Raw genomic sequence first — 14,073 nt, 5'->3', positions numbered from 1 at the left:
GAGATGCCGAGTGAGTTTTGTTTTTGTTTTCGTTTAACATAGTCTGATTGTGGGATCCATCTTCGTGTGTTGGAAGCAGCAGCAGCAGCAGCTTTGCGAGTTCTGTGCGCTGTGTGTAGATTGTGACTGCTTGGTTTTTCCTGACTCTGCTGTTACTCTGGTCCATGGTCGTGTGAAAAGCTGTGTTGAGCGCATTAAGTCGTTAGGGTACAACCAGATAGGACGCACTTTTTCCGCAAGCTGCCGCGTTTGTTCTAGGCGCTCGTCTCTCTGTGAAACGTCTCCAAACAGTGCCCAACAGTTTGTGCACAAAGAATGTTCCAAAAATTTCAATTATAATTAACTACGAAATATGCAATAATACAATTTTACAACAATCCCACAAAAATAAAACATCTCGCAGAGCTTGCAACAATATCAAGAAATACGTGAGTGCCTCGTGCTCCCCTCTCTCTCGTACCGACGACAACAGCTGCCCCCTCGCAATACAAAAAAAAAAAAAAAAAGAAAAAAAAAATACGAAAAGAAACACAACAATAAACTTCTCTCTATTGCCTTTTTGGCGTCTCCCGCGCGCGCTCGTGTGTGTGTGTAAGTGTATGCGTGAATGTGTGTATGCGTTTCTCTCTATCAGTGCGTGCGTGTGTCTGTGTAATCGAGTGTATGTGTGTGTGTGGCCAAACTTAATCTCAAGTGTGTTCACAATAACAACAACTACATCAAGAGCAACAACCAGCAACAGCAGTTTTTAATTGCTTCACGAAATAAATTTAAACAACTTTGCACGTGCATTAAACCAACCAATTAAAATGTATTCTTAATCAAATTTTGAAGGTAAACAACATGCAAAAAAATATTACCACAACTTAACTGCACACACATCCACTCCCATACAATTTGTTGTTGATGCACCAAAGCTGCAGTTTGGCAAATTGCGGTTTCCCCCATTTTTGGCTTTGGTGCAACAGCTTAAAAGTATGCTATGATTTTTTTCTGCTTGATTTTCGTGCAAAATTGTTGCGCTTCTCGTTAAATCGAATGCAGAGGGAAAGCACTTTGAGAACAAATTATTATTGATCTGTGTTGTTCAAATCTTTTAAATTGAGTTATTTTGCATTCAAGCTTTTAAGCCAAATTATTTTTCTTTGCTCCAACAAAATCGAAATTAATTGAATAAAATGTTGCTGAACAGTTCCAAAAAGTTGATATTGTGTTGCTAGTTTCAGTTGCTTATCAATTTCCATTGAGTAACTTTCTTTTGTCATATTTTTGCGTATCTGCATTGTGAGTTTGAATAAGATTTTATATGTGAATTGTGATATTTTTAAATAATTTTTTGGAGGCATTCAGTAGCTGAGTTCACACAAGTTTTATTCGCTAATATACAAATATGAAAAAAAAATAATTTTATTTAGTATTTATATAAAAGATGATAAAGATTCTGTTGAATAGATGAAATTTAAAATGTGAAAATTATACCTTTAATTCAAAATCGTAAAACAATTAGAAACTTTAAATACTTTTCGTTATTTGGATTCCTAAAGTAGTTGTTAAATGAAATTCATACGAACAGTTTGAAATAGTTAAAATTTTCGTGTCAGATATTTTGCTCATAACTGTTGCGCTTGTCAGTTAACAAATTATTGCAGAGTCAAGCTGCTGTTAGTGGTATTTTGCTGGCTAAGTGCCGAGGACGTCCTGCTGTTCACACGTCGTATGCGCAATATTTCCGTCTGGCAAGTTGCCCCATGTATTATTATTGTTTATTGTCTATTTATGCATATGTTATTGAGCTTGATTGGCAGACGAATTAAAACGATTTCTATTTAATGTCTTGCGTAAATTGTGTTTGCATTTAAAATAATATTTCAATAGAAATACTCTCAAATAATTGTCCACAGGGTACGTCTGAGTCGCGTCGTTCTCATTTAATTCGTTCATTTCTTTTCTCTTTTTTGCTGTTTTGCTGTGTTCCGCCTGCTGCTGCGATAATTAAAATTTAATTATACACAACTTTAAATTGCAATTTCATTGTGTCGAGATTTCAATGCTCGCACATAAATTGCACTTTTGTGGTTTCTGCTCTGGGCCACAAAATTTTTGAAGGGCCAACAAAATGTTACTCTAGCTACTCTCTGCGTTGACTGCCGCTGTCCTCGGTAAGGTTTGGGGGCAATTTCGAGTTGCCTGGCATCGCATCGAAGTGGATGGGTTGGGTTGGGTTGGGCTGAGTTGGGTTTTTTGCTGTTGTTGGTTCCGGGGTCCACATGCAATTAACTTTTGCACTGCTATCAATCAGTTGTGAGTCGCATGTGGAAAAACTTTTATGCTGACCACACCCCCCAATCATCCGCCTTCACACACACACACACCCACATACACAGCTCTTATCATTCAATTTGGTGCCGAAAAAAGTATACAAAAATGAAAATGCTTAAGAAAACTTTTGCGCCAAACTAACAACCGACTGACTGACTAAGGCGTGGTCGAGAAGTGGGCGTTCATCTATGTGTGGGTGTTCGAGTATGTGCGCTTTCTACATATTCGTTAGTGTTGTATTTCAGTGTCCTAGTTGTGCACACCCGCAGATTCCTTTTCCATCAATCATTTTTCCTTGACGACACCGTCGCGTCGCCTTGCCCCAAGTTCACATTACAGTCGGCAATTTTCGTTGCTTTGGCAATTGTTATTGTCATTTAATTGGTTTATCCGCCGTATCGTATGTAGCTGCTAAATTTTAACTTTTTACGAAAATAGTCAGCCAAATAATTGACAATGATTTGCAATTAAAAGTTGCATTCTTAAAGTGACTAGCAATTTTCGAAGGCCTAATAAAAATTCTAATCAAACTCGAACGAAACTTAATTAAATTTTAATTAAAATGTTTGATGGAAACCAAAAATAAAATGTTGTCAAAAGGTTTTCAATTTATTTCTCTCCAGCGTATATAATAAATATTTGCTACATTTTCGACAACTCTTTGATTAACAAATGTAAAAGCTACATACGAGTTTGCTCGACTGTGAGATACCTATTTTAAATTTTTGCTTCTTCTTTGAATACATTAAAATTAATACATCGAAGAAATACTGAAATATTAAAAGGACTATATTTGGTATATCGATATTGTATTACATTCACATAGAGTGCAAAATATACCAGATTGTCAGTCAAAGGAACTCAAACCCAATTGAAGTAGGCGTTTTTTGCCATACAAAAATATTTCTTAAGTAACTTTGACGATTTTTCTCCGATCAGCAATCATGAATACATAAATGATATCATAAATACCAACTCTTTGACATTATTAAAGTTACATTAAAAAAAAAAATCGATCATATTGTCTTCTTCTCATTTCATTACTTTTGAATGTTGCGAATCTTTAAAAATATTAAAATTAAAAAATTAAAAAAAATTAGTGTATCAATTAACAATTTTGTATTTTAGATTTTGTTATTTCATTTACCATTTTTTTTAAAATTTATTGTCTTTTTAGTCTGCTTCTATTGTGATGTTATTTTACTTACATTTTTGACAACTCTTTGAAAATATTAAAATGTATTTCAATTACAAATTTGCTTGTCTACTCATTTAAGAAATTTGTGTCCAATACTTTTGTATTTAAAAAATGTTTTGCATTTTGCTCGGCTATTTCCTTATCTGTTTCTATTAATTTTACTGTTTTTAATATTAATTATGTATATAATTTTTCTTCGTAACTGTTACTTATCGAGCCAATAACATATTTTATGTTTTAGGTTCTCCAAAATGTGCACTAAAATAATAAGAAAAATATAAATTAAAAAGAGAAAATTATGAAATAAAAATTATTAAGCTACAAGGTAATTAATTTTAGAATTTTCCTAAGCGAATCTAAGGCTTAAACAGTTTTTTTTTTGCAATGGCGACTTTTGCGAAACGCCTTTAAACGCTTCGGTTCATATTTCGTCCTCTTGTCCGCAACGTATTTTCTTTCATGGCACAAGCAAAGGTCGTTAAGGTTAACAATTTGCCAATTGTTGTTCTCCCATAAATGAGCTGTAGTGGCAAAAAAAAAAAATAGGAAAATGAAAAGGTTTTCAGGCCTTGCCAAATTGAGAACAATTTACTAAATTCGACTTGGACAAACAAAATGTAGATGTTTAATTGAATAAAGTGCACAAATTGAATTTGATAAATAATTTGCGAATAAATTGAAGTGCTGCAGCAAAAAGAAATGTAAATGCTTGCGTTATTTTTAGATGGATTCTTTTATTTTTGTTTTATTGATTATGGCAGAAAGTGTAATCTCGTGTATTGGCAATTGATTGTTTTTAGCAGATTGCAGCTGTGTGCAGTTTCCATTAAGGTTTTTCCTTTACTTTCAATCTTCCATCTTCCATTTACCATTTACCATTTGCCATGTTCTTCTCATCTTCTTCAACTACTCCTTGTCACTGTCATCTATCAGTGTCCAGTTCAGTTCGGTTCAGTTGGGTTCAGCAGCAGCAGCAACAACAACGCAAATAAGAAGAATAACAGCCAGGAGCGTTTCACCTGCTACTGAACAAATAATAAACACACGCACACACACATATGCATATACACTCATACACACGTACGGTTAAGAGCAGTCTGTAGACCTGCCCCAGTTGTCATTCTGCTTAACCTATCTTCATTAAAATCAGTCCGGTCCGAAGTTATTACCAACATTGCTCACTGTTTCGGGTCTCCCATTGTTGTTGTCCTTGTTGTTGTTGTTGTTGTTGTCGCGTCCTGCCTGGCTGATAAGCGACAGTGTAGACATCATAAAAACTTTTATGTATATGTATGTGTGTTTCTCTCTGTGTGTATGTATGTGTATCTAACGTAGCTAAATGCTAAAACACAAATTGAAAGCACAAAACACCAATACACATGAAGTCGTCTAAATTGCTCCACTTTATATATATATATATATATATATGTATATATAGAGCATTCGACTGTGCATGCGTAAGTGTGCGTGTCTCTGTGTCCGTGTATTTGGGAGAGAGAATTGTGCCCCAAACCTTGCCAAAGCCGCCCTCATATTGCCGCGCGTTCTGTGTATCCAAAACACTTAAACATAAACACGTTGTCTGTGCAACTGACTGAGCCACTGCGTATATGTGTGTGTGTGTTTGCGAGTGTATCGGTGTATTGGTGTATGGGTGTGCGTCCTGTTCGTCCTTTTTCTTGCGTCTACGCACAATATGTTTCGTCTTTAACCCAGCCAAAAAGCTTCGTCCCAAACCTTGCGCTCAACTCGCTGGCTGCCTGACTGACTCCCTCCCCCTTCTTTTCACCCCTCTCTCTCTTTGCTTTGCTCACCCCTCTCTTCACCTCAGAGCACACAAACATTCTCGTTTCTCGTTGCTCTGTGGAAGTTTTAATGTGATTTTTCGTATTAATTTCGACATCGTCATCGTTCCTTCTTTTGCTCAACAGCATCTTTTCCTTTTTGCTTCTGCTTTTGCTTTGGTTTTTCTTTTCTTTTTTCTTATTTTTGGTTGCTTTTGCCATTTTCTATTTTTCCTTACGCACTTTTATTGCTCGTCCTGTGTTTCGTCTCTATTTGATTTTAACAACTTTGCCTCGTCGCCAGCATCGAATTTTTGTTGAGCTGGCGCTTTTTTTTTATTTTTTTTGGTTTTTCCTTTCTTGCCAACAACTGTTTCAACCTTTTCTCGCTTGCTTGGTTCAGTTCTCCTTCCTTCGCGGTGCTCCGCTCAAGTTTATTTTCATCATACGAAAAACGCGACTTTGTTGCACTAAACGTAACTTGGCGATTTACTACATTTTTGGTTGCCCGCAAAAAGACGTAAGGGAAGGGGGCGCAAGAACGGATGAGCTTCAGATTTGATAGCAGAGGTAGGCAGAGACAGCGACAGAGACAAACGGAGAGACACAGTGGCAGACAGCTAGACAGACAGTTAGTTGTTACCTTTGGCTCTATCAAAGTCTCATAGCAGCTACATAAATGTAACTCAAGTCTCTTGGGATATGGCAGACACACACAAGATGAGAGAGAGAGAGAGAGGGAGAAAGAGAGAGAGTTGAAGTAGTAAGCAAGGCAGCTCAAGAAAAACTAGTGTTTCAGCAAAAGACTGCAATTTGAATGCTCTTTCAAAAGAAGTTCTTCTTTTTTGGTTTAACCACAAAAGGATTGCTTTGTTACGCTGCCTGTTGCAACTTCAAAGAGAAATCTGCTTGCACAAAACTGTTTTACTGGCTCAACTGAAGTTTATAGTTCTTGAATTTTATTTACAATCAAAGCAGATGAGACGCTTTATTGTTCGCCAATCAACGATGAGTTCTCAAGTATCTTGTTGTTTATGCGAGAAATGTTATTAAAGGATTGGCAGACAGTCAAAGTTAGTGCAAATAATTTGAATGGGTGCGACGAGCAAAGATTCAGAACATAATCGTTTTATAATATTTGATAATAGCAGTTGGAATTGTAACTTAAATTATAATTTAGAAAACTAGAGGAAATGTAAGAAAGCTACAGTCGAGTGTACTCGACTGTGAGATACCCGCTACCCATTTTGAATAAAAGCAATATATTTTGCGGTATTATTCTCAAAATATACCAAATATACTGCAAAAATACTACAATATACCAAATGGTATATGTGGTATATCGATATAGTACCGCATTCAAAATATACCATAGACGGCTCAATATACCAGATTGTCAGCCAAAACAACTAAGACCCCTAGTAAGTAGGCGTTTTTGCCCATACAAAAGTATTTATTTAATAACTTCGACAATTTTTATCTGATCGCAACCAAATTTTCAGGAATCATAACTACTATAGTTATTATTATATATACCAAAATTTGCAACTCTGGAAATTACGCTTGTTATTCGATTTATATGATTTGCGGGGGCGGAAGTGGGCGTGGCAAAAATTTGAAACAAACTTTGATCTGCGTGCAAACATAACAAATGCTGTCGAAAAAAAATTATAACTCTATCTCTTATAGTCTCTGAGATCTAGGTGTTTATACGGGCGGACGGACAGACGGACAGATACACAGACGGACAGACGGACATGGCTAGATCGTCTCGGCTGTTGACGCTGATCAAGAATATATATACTTTATAGGGTCAGAGATGTCTCCTTCTACCTGTTACATACATTTCCTGTCGGCACAAAGTTATAATACCCTTCTACCCTATGGGTAGCGGGTATAAAAATTTACTGTAGTGGGTAATTAAATACAAATATATATTTGTAATTTAACGTTTGCCATTTTCTCTGATTATAACAAATAAAATGATTGCTTAAGCTAAATATTTGTTTCATTTTTAAAAACATATTTAAAATAAAAAAAATTGTACGTCTTTTAATTTTGTTTCATTTCATCTAATATTTTTCTGCTATTATAGATTTTTAAATAGCTTAGCCTTTTATTTATTTATTTTTATAGTGCTTAGATCTTATTACACTTATTACGGCTGGCTGCTTTGGCCCTTGACAGGCTTAGCATTTTATTTACATCAAGACATCATAATTTTCAAAAAATTATTAATTTATTTAGAGTCGTATTACCCGAATAAAACGATAATTTTATTAACTTAAGTAGGTAATAAATTGAACGAAATTTAATCTCATTTACAAAGCAGAAGCACTTCTTTCTGCGTTGGGTAAAACTTGGAAAATCAATTGCTAAAAACTGTTCTTTTTTGCAATCAACTTTGAACCAGGCAAATGTCAAGTAGCAGCCGCAGCAGTGGCAACGACAGAGGCAGTGGCAAATAGCAACAGCGGCAACAGCAGCAGTGGCTGTGGTAGTGACAGCTTCCACAGTTGTTGCTTCAACATGTGGCAAACATCAGTCGATGGTTGCTGGAGCCTAAGCTTACATCCATCATTGGTGCTCTGGTCGCTCTGTTGTTGATGCACGATTCGTGCCACAGGACACGTACCCCACAATGTGCTGCTTGTTGTTCTTGTTGTTTGTTTTTTTTTATGACCACGCAATGTGGCAGGCAGGAAAATAGGCGAGGCAAGGCATCGAATCGAGGGGCATCGTTAGGTGGCACGATTGAAATTGTGTAGAAAAAGTTTTTAATTGCTCATTATGTTTGATTAGGGTTGTTGCTGCACTTACCGCAAAGTGTTGCACGCTTGGTTAACAGATTTTCATCAGTGAGGAGATCAAAAGCCTTTCTAATCAGCAGTCAAAGCTGAAGCTGAAGCTGAATCCAAAGCCAAAAGTGAAAGCAAACAAGTTGCAAATATTTTTTGCAAATCTTTTGTTGTCAGTATGTGTGTGTGTGTGTGTGTGTGTGTGTGCGTGTGGGAATTGGAGCACATAGCCATGGCAACGACAGCATGTGGCATGTAGAAAGTTGTGCTCATATTTCGATATCATGCGCCAGCCATAAAACACTTATGGGACAATTTCTGCTTTTGTGCGCAGATTTATGACAATTGCCAGTCAAGGGTTAATTAAATATGTATTATTTCTCTAAGCATGTGGCATTCTTGCAGGAATCTTTTAAACAAAATTTACCAATCGCAATTGCTTATACATAAATATTTTGTATGTGTCGCCAAAAGCTTTTGGACTCCCCCTGTACAACGACTGCAACAAAGAAAAAACAAGAATGAAAATGAAAATGAAAAAAAAAGGTACACAGAACTTGTCTGTTATCCTGACTGGCTGGTTGGCGTTTGCAACAATTGGCAGTCTCAGGGTTTCGTTCTCGTCCTCGTCGTCGTTGTCGTTATCCTTCGCTTCCAAGTGTAAACAGTTCGTTCGTTTTGAGCCGTCCTGCGCCTTCCAAGCGCTCGACATTATTTTTCCACTCACTCAAGCTGACAACAAAAACCAAAAACAACACATTGCACTCGGCTCCGCAAAAATTGTGCTCAAATTTTCCATCAATGGACGCTGGGTTCTCTGAACTGATAACAGACAGCCAGACGCAAACACACACACAATCACAAGCACTTCTAGCTGTCTATATTAACAACACAAGTGATAACATGAGATGCGAGAGAGAGAGAGAGAGCTCTCGAGTTTCGGTTTTCAGCTATTTATCGCTTAATATTTGATAAGATGGCTATCAAAATCATTCATCTACATATAGTTTGAATACCCCCTCTTTTAAAAAGTCGATTATTGCAGGGTATCGCTAGGCGTAACAGCGCGGAAAACGTTTGATAACGCCACGCATAGTACAAAAGCCTCTCTACTCTTTATGTGAACTGCATAAGCCAAAGGCAAAGACGGAAATAAAAAGGGCAGCCAGTAGACAAGACAATGAAATTTTCATAAATAACAACGCTCTCTCTCTCAGCCAACAACAATAACAAACACTGGCAATGTCCAACCAGCCGAGTGATTTCCTTTTTTTCGTTACTCCTTTCTGATTTTTCTTCTCCTTTATTTTCTTCAATTTTTTTTTTTTTTGGTCAGTAGCTCAACTCTTTTTGTCATTTTTATGCCCCCAAAAGGGTATTTAGAGAGGGTATATTAAGTATTGTGTGCTTACTAAAGGAGACAACAATAGTGAAAACTGAAACCTGACCCTCGGGTAGCTGTTAAAGCGATAGAATTCATTTCATCGTCGGCATCACATTGCAATCGTTCATTTTAATTTCGATAGTTATCGTTAGCACGTTGAACAATTGAAAATGCATTAAATGCGATGGGAGTTGTAAAGTTACTATCGATTATTACTATCGGATGTGAATTTTCGGTTTATCTGTTGCTTTTCCAGTACAATGATATATTGTTTTATTACTCACGCCTTATTATATTGCTTTCATATTTTATAAGAGGCTATCAAAATGTTTTGTATGTAAAAAACTAAGTACTATCGATAAAGCTTTTAGCTTTCATTAGTACTATCGATTTTTTTTAAATATCTTCTACTATATCGTTCTTTTTCATTTGTTTCCAATTAATTACCTAATTGACCATTCCATGCATATTTTCTGTTTTTTCCAACCTCAGTTTTCTCATTATGTACCTCATTAGGTGTCTTTAAAATAAATGAATATTTACCAATAACATAGATATTTAAATTTCTTTTTCATATACAAGGGTATAATCTCGTCTGCCACTTAGCCTCATCTCATCTAGTGTTTTTGTTATCCTTTTCTTGATTTTTTTTTTGATGGTTCTCATAACGGAAATTTCAATAGCTGCTGCTTAAAGTGACTTTTGTTCAACTTTGTGCTCAGCTATCCAAACACTGAGTACTCATGGTTATCAATGGCCTCTGTGCTGTGGCGGGGGACGGGGGCACATTAAACTAATGTTTAGTTGCTTTCGTTACAGTTTTTGAGTGTCGACCCTCGAAACTTTGTCAGTAAATCGTGGCACGTGATGGGCATGAGCTTGGGCGTGACAAGGCAAATTGCTTTTTGTATTGAATTGAATTTTATGGGCTGTGACAGTTTGTGAGTGTCGCAATTGTAAATGCTTCAAGATATTTTCCTTTCTTTTTTTTGCTCTTTTTGCTGAACTTGGATTTGATATGATAAAAGTTGTGTTAAGGCGAATACGCATTGATTTACTAGAGCAACATAAAATACTAATCGTTTTTTAAATAGATAAAGTTCAGACATACTTAGATAATCATTTCCTACTCGATATGAAGTCATCGGATCTGTTCCAGTTAAGTGTTCACAAACTATTAAATACTATTCCATTGTATCAACTGTACGACAATTGATTGGCATTGGGTAATGGCTTTGCATTGAGATTTCTTGCAGACAATGCAACTGGTAAACAAATTTATTTTCATTGTATGGACAGCTAGAACATTATGAGTGTCCAGCTCCTTTGTGCAAGAGCAAAACTCTGACAGAAAAATCGGTTTTACCAGTTATGATGTCGAAGGGAACAAATATAATCAGTTTACCTGACTTTTGGCTTCAATTGATTCCATAGCAGAGCTTTGAAAACAACTATCATTAGAAGTGACTTATGTAGTATCGTATTTATAATCGATATTCATAGCGTAGAAGGATATTATAACTGTATAATTTATTTAAGAAAAAGTTGTGTATGTGCAAAATCGGCAATATGGTCGTACATCAATATACCAAATATAGTATATGGCATATGTTGTATGGTATATTAATTGTGTATATTTAAAAATGAATACCCCATTCTTCTGCCTTTACTCAAAATGTGTCAGTCGAGAACACTCAACTGAACCTTTCTTAATTGTTTAAAATTATACCTTTAAAACCAAGTATTATTCATTAAATTATACTCCAATTTTATTTAATATTATTTGGAGATGGCATACTCTTGGTCATCTGCAACTGCAACACAATTCGATAATTATTATTAATTAAATAATCAATAAGCTAATTAATTATTCCACATGGAGCATGTCAAGTCATTTCCTTATTAACACATTTATATTATTACAATTTATGCTCATTTATTAACGCAACTTGTTTACGACTTTTCATGCACTTTCTGAGCAACTGCAAATATTCATTTGTCCATTAAAATTATCTGTATTGAGAAATATTGACATTCACTGCATTAAACTCCTATTTATGCGACAACCGCCGACATTAAGTTCTTCTCTTTGATATGAATTTTTTTAACACGTATTACTACTTTCGTTTTCACAATGATTGCATTCCATTTTGTAATTAAAAGTTTGTTGAATTATATACAAAATACTCATACAATTTTCTCTTTCTCTTTTATTCTCTCTTTCTCTCTTTTTAATGCCACATATAGCTAAAATGCAATTATGCGAACAATTTAAATAAGGATATTTTATAAAAATCGAATCGTTCGGCACATAATAAATAAGTAAAATCGACATGCAAATATTTAAATACATATGAAATGCAACAATAAAAGAAAAATAAAGACAAAAGAAATCTTTAAAATCCATACAATAACAAAGTGTTCATAATTATTAAAACAAATGTAGTTAAACGTAAAAACAAAATCGAAAAATAAAATCTAAACAAAAAACCCAGAATATGATAAATACAAATTGCCAGCTTAAATTGCATCTGTATCTTTATATCTTTATCTCTGTACATGTATTTGTATCTGCATCTATACAACACTAAACAACGCTAATAAACAAAAATGCAAACTCAATTTCGCCCCAATCCAAAATCAAAAAAATACCAAATCGATCCAATCAATCAGCCAACCAAGCAGCCAATCAAGCGCCCAATCATCAATTGCAACTGCCATTCAATCATTCAACAACAACAACAACAACAAAACAACAACAAAAACACCAGCACACACAACAAATGGCAATAATAAATATAATTTAAATGCTCATTATTAAATGCTACTTATAAATTACGCAAAATAAAACGAGTTTAAACAGAGAAAAATAAACTTAAACAAAAAGGAAACGAAGCAAAACAAAAATAAAAACAAGCTAACTAAAAAACAAAGCGATAAAAAATATTCATTTTTAATTAATTATGGAACATTCATCAACAATATTTTTGTTGTGTTTGTTCCATTGCCAAAACGAAAAGGCCGCCGCTTGCTTGCAGCTGCAGCCACAGCAACAACAACGACCACTAGGCAAATTAACACTGCAACAAGAGAAGCAACACACCCAACTGCAACAACAACAACAACAACAACAACAACCACAGCAACAAGAAGAAGAACAACCACAACCAAAACAACAACTGCAGCGACAACGTCACTCAACGCATTTGCTGGGTAAGTGCCACTGAACAACTGAACAGAAAAGAAAAACAAAAAAAAACAGCTGCCACATGCGAATTTCCAGCAAATCCAACAAATTTTGCAAATTAACAAAATTTTCAAATTAAATTTTCACACAATTTTCGGTACAGTCAACTTTCATTTCAATTCAGCAGCCACAGAAAAAAAGCGTACACGAAAAACCACGCACTCAATTATGGTTGAGCGATAACAGCATTTGTATACTCTTTGCATTTAAAAAGGAATAAAATATACGAGTAGTTACCAATTTTGATCTTTTCCATCAGTTGATAGTAAAATTTAGTTTATAGTTGATTTATGTGCAAGTTAAGTGCACATCAATTTTAAAATGTTACGCTTCAAAAGCGATTTATGTGGAGTCAAGTCATCAAATGAATTACGACCTTAAATTATTAAATGTCGAAATTGAACCCGAGAAATAAATTGACATGCGTCAAGTAAATGCTAAGGATTCATTTGGATGGAATTTACTCTAAAAGCTTGCATTATTTTTTAATGTTTTTTGGGCATATTTGTTAACATATTGCTAATACCCAGTTGGTTTTTAAGTAGTGTAGTATGACAAACAAGTTGTCAGAGTTACACAGCGACCGACGATGGCGACGACGACGACGACCACCAATCAAACAGCGTTGAGCTCAGCATCGTCAACCAGGCAGCTTGGCAAACGTATAAAATTGCGTTAAAGCAGCTGCAAACTGTGGCAGAAGGCTAACCAGAGATGCAGTGGCAGTTTTCCACTGCCTCTCTTCTTCCCCGCACTCACTGCAGTTGCAATCGTATTCGGTTGGATTCGTAGTCAGAGTTGCAGTTTTGTCTGTTATGAATTTCATATTAGGTACATACGAAAATCCAATAAAAATCACCGAAAGCAATTTTCGTTAGCAGCACAACAACAACAAAAAAAGAACAGTTAGTGAAAAAAGTGAAATAAACGCAAAAAATAAAAATCTAAAATAGAAAAAAAATTGAGCAGCGAAACGGAGATTGGGTTGACGGCTGAAGTTTTGGCTTTCGTTTTTTTTCCTCTGCATTTAGACTGTCCACTTTTTTCACATTCAAACATAGACACACACATTAACAAGTACTCACTGACGCTCACACAAGTGCTGGCAGATTTGTTGCAATTTATCGTAATGGATTAAGGGAGAACGCGTTCCGACATGTTCTGTATTTTTCGTTTTTTTTTTGTGCGACGCCTTCAACGCGAGAGATTCAAATGCAGTTTCTGCTTCGTTCAGCGAGATTCGCTTAATTTGCTTTTAATTCACTGCCAAGCAAAAAACTATGCCTGTCATTTGTAGCTATTTCCACTTTATACCCTGTAAGCAATCGAATTAACAAAACGGG

General features: G+C 35.4%; 1 protein-coding gene across 7 annotated transcripts in view; it reads left to right on the top strand.

Annotated features, from left to right (window-relative positions):
* The first annotated feature begins 144 nt into the window (after positions 1-144).
* The window catches only part of LOC132783694 (neuronal acetylcholine receptor subunit alpha-7), a 121,985-nt gene continuing 108,056 nt past the window's right edge, over positions 145-14,073 (top strand). For 2 of the 7 annotated variants that reach the window (XM_060789026.1, XM_060789027.1), the window contains exons 1-2: positions 147-834; positions 11,731-12,696. The gene's annotated coding sequence lies outside the window, so the exon portion shown is untranslated. Of the gene's footprint in view, positions 835-11,730; positions 12,697-14,073 lie in introns of all 7 variants that reach the window. The other 5 variants (XM_060789025.1, XM_060789024.1, XM_060789031.1 and 2 more) reach the window with 4 other exon arrangements.

The sequence above is a fragment of the Drosophila nasuta genome, chromosome 2L, assembly GCF_023558535.2.
Source record: "Drosophila nasuta strain 15112-1781.00 chromosome 2L, ASM2355853v1, whole genome shotgun sequence".
NCBI classification, from domain to species: Eukaryota; Metazoa; Arthropoda; class Insecta; order Diptera; family Drosophilidae; genus Drosophila; species Drosophila nasuta.
The sequence above is the reverse complement of the archived record's forward strand: the minus strand, read 5'-3'. Positions and strand labels throughout refer to the sequence as shown.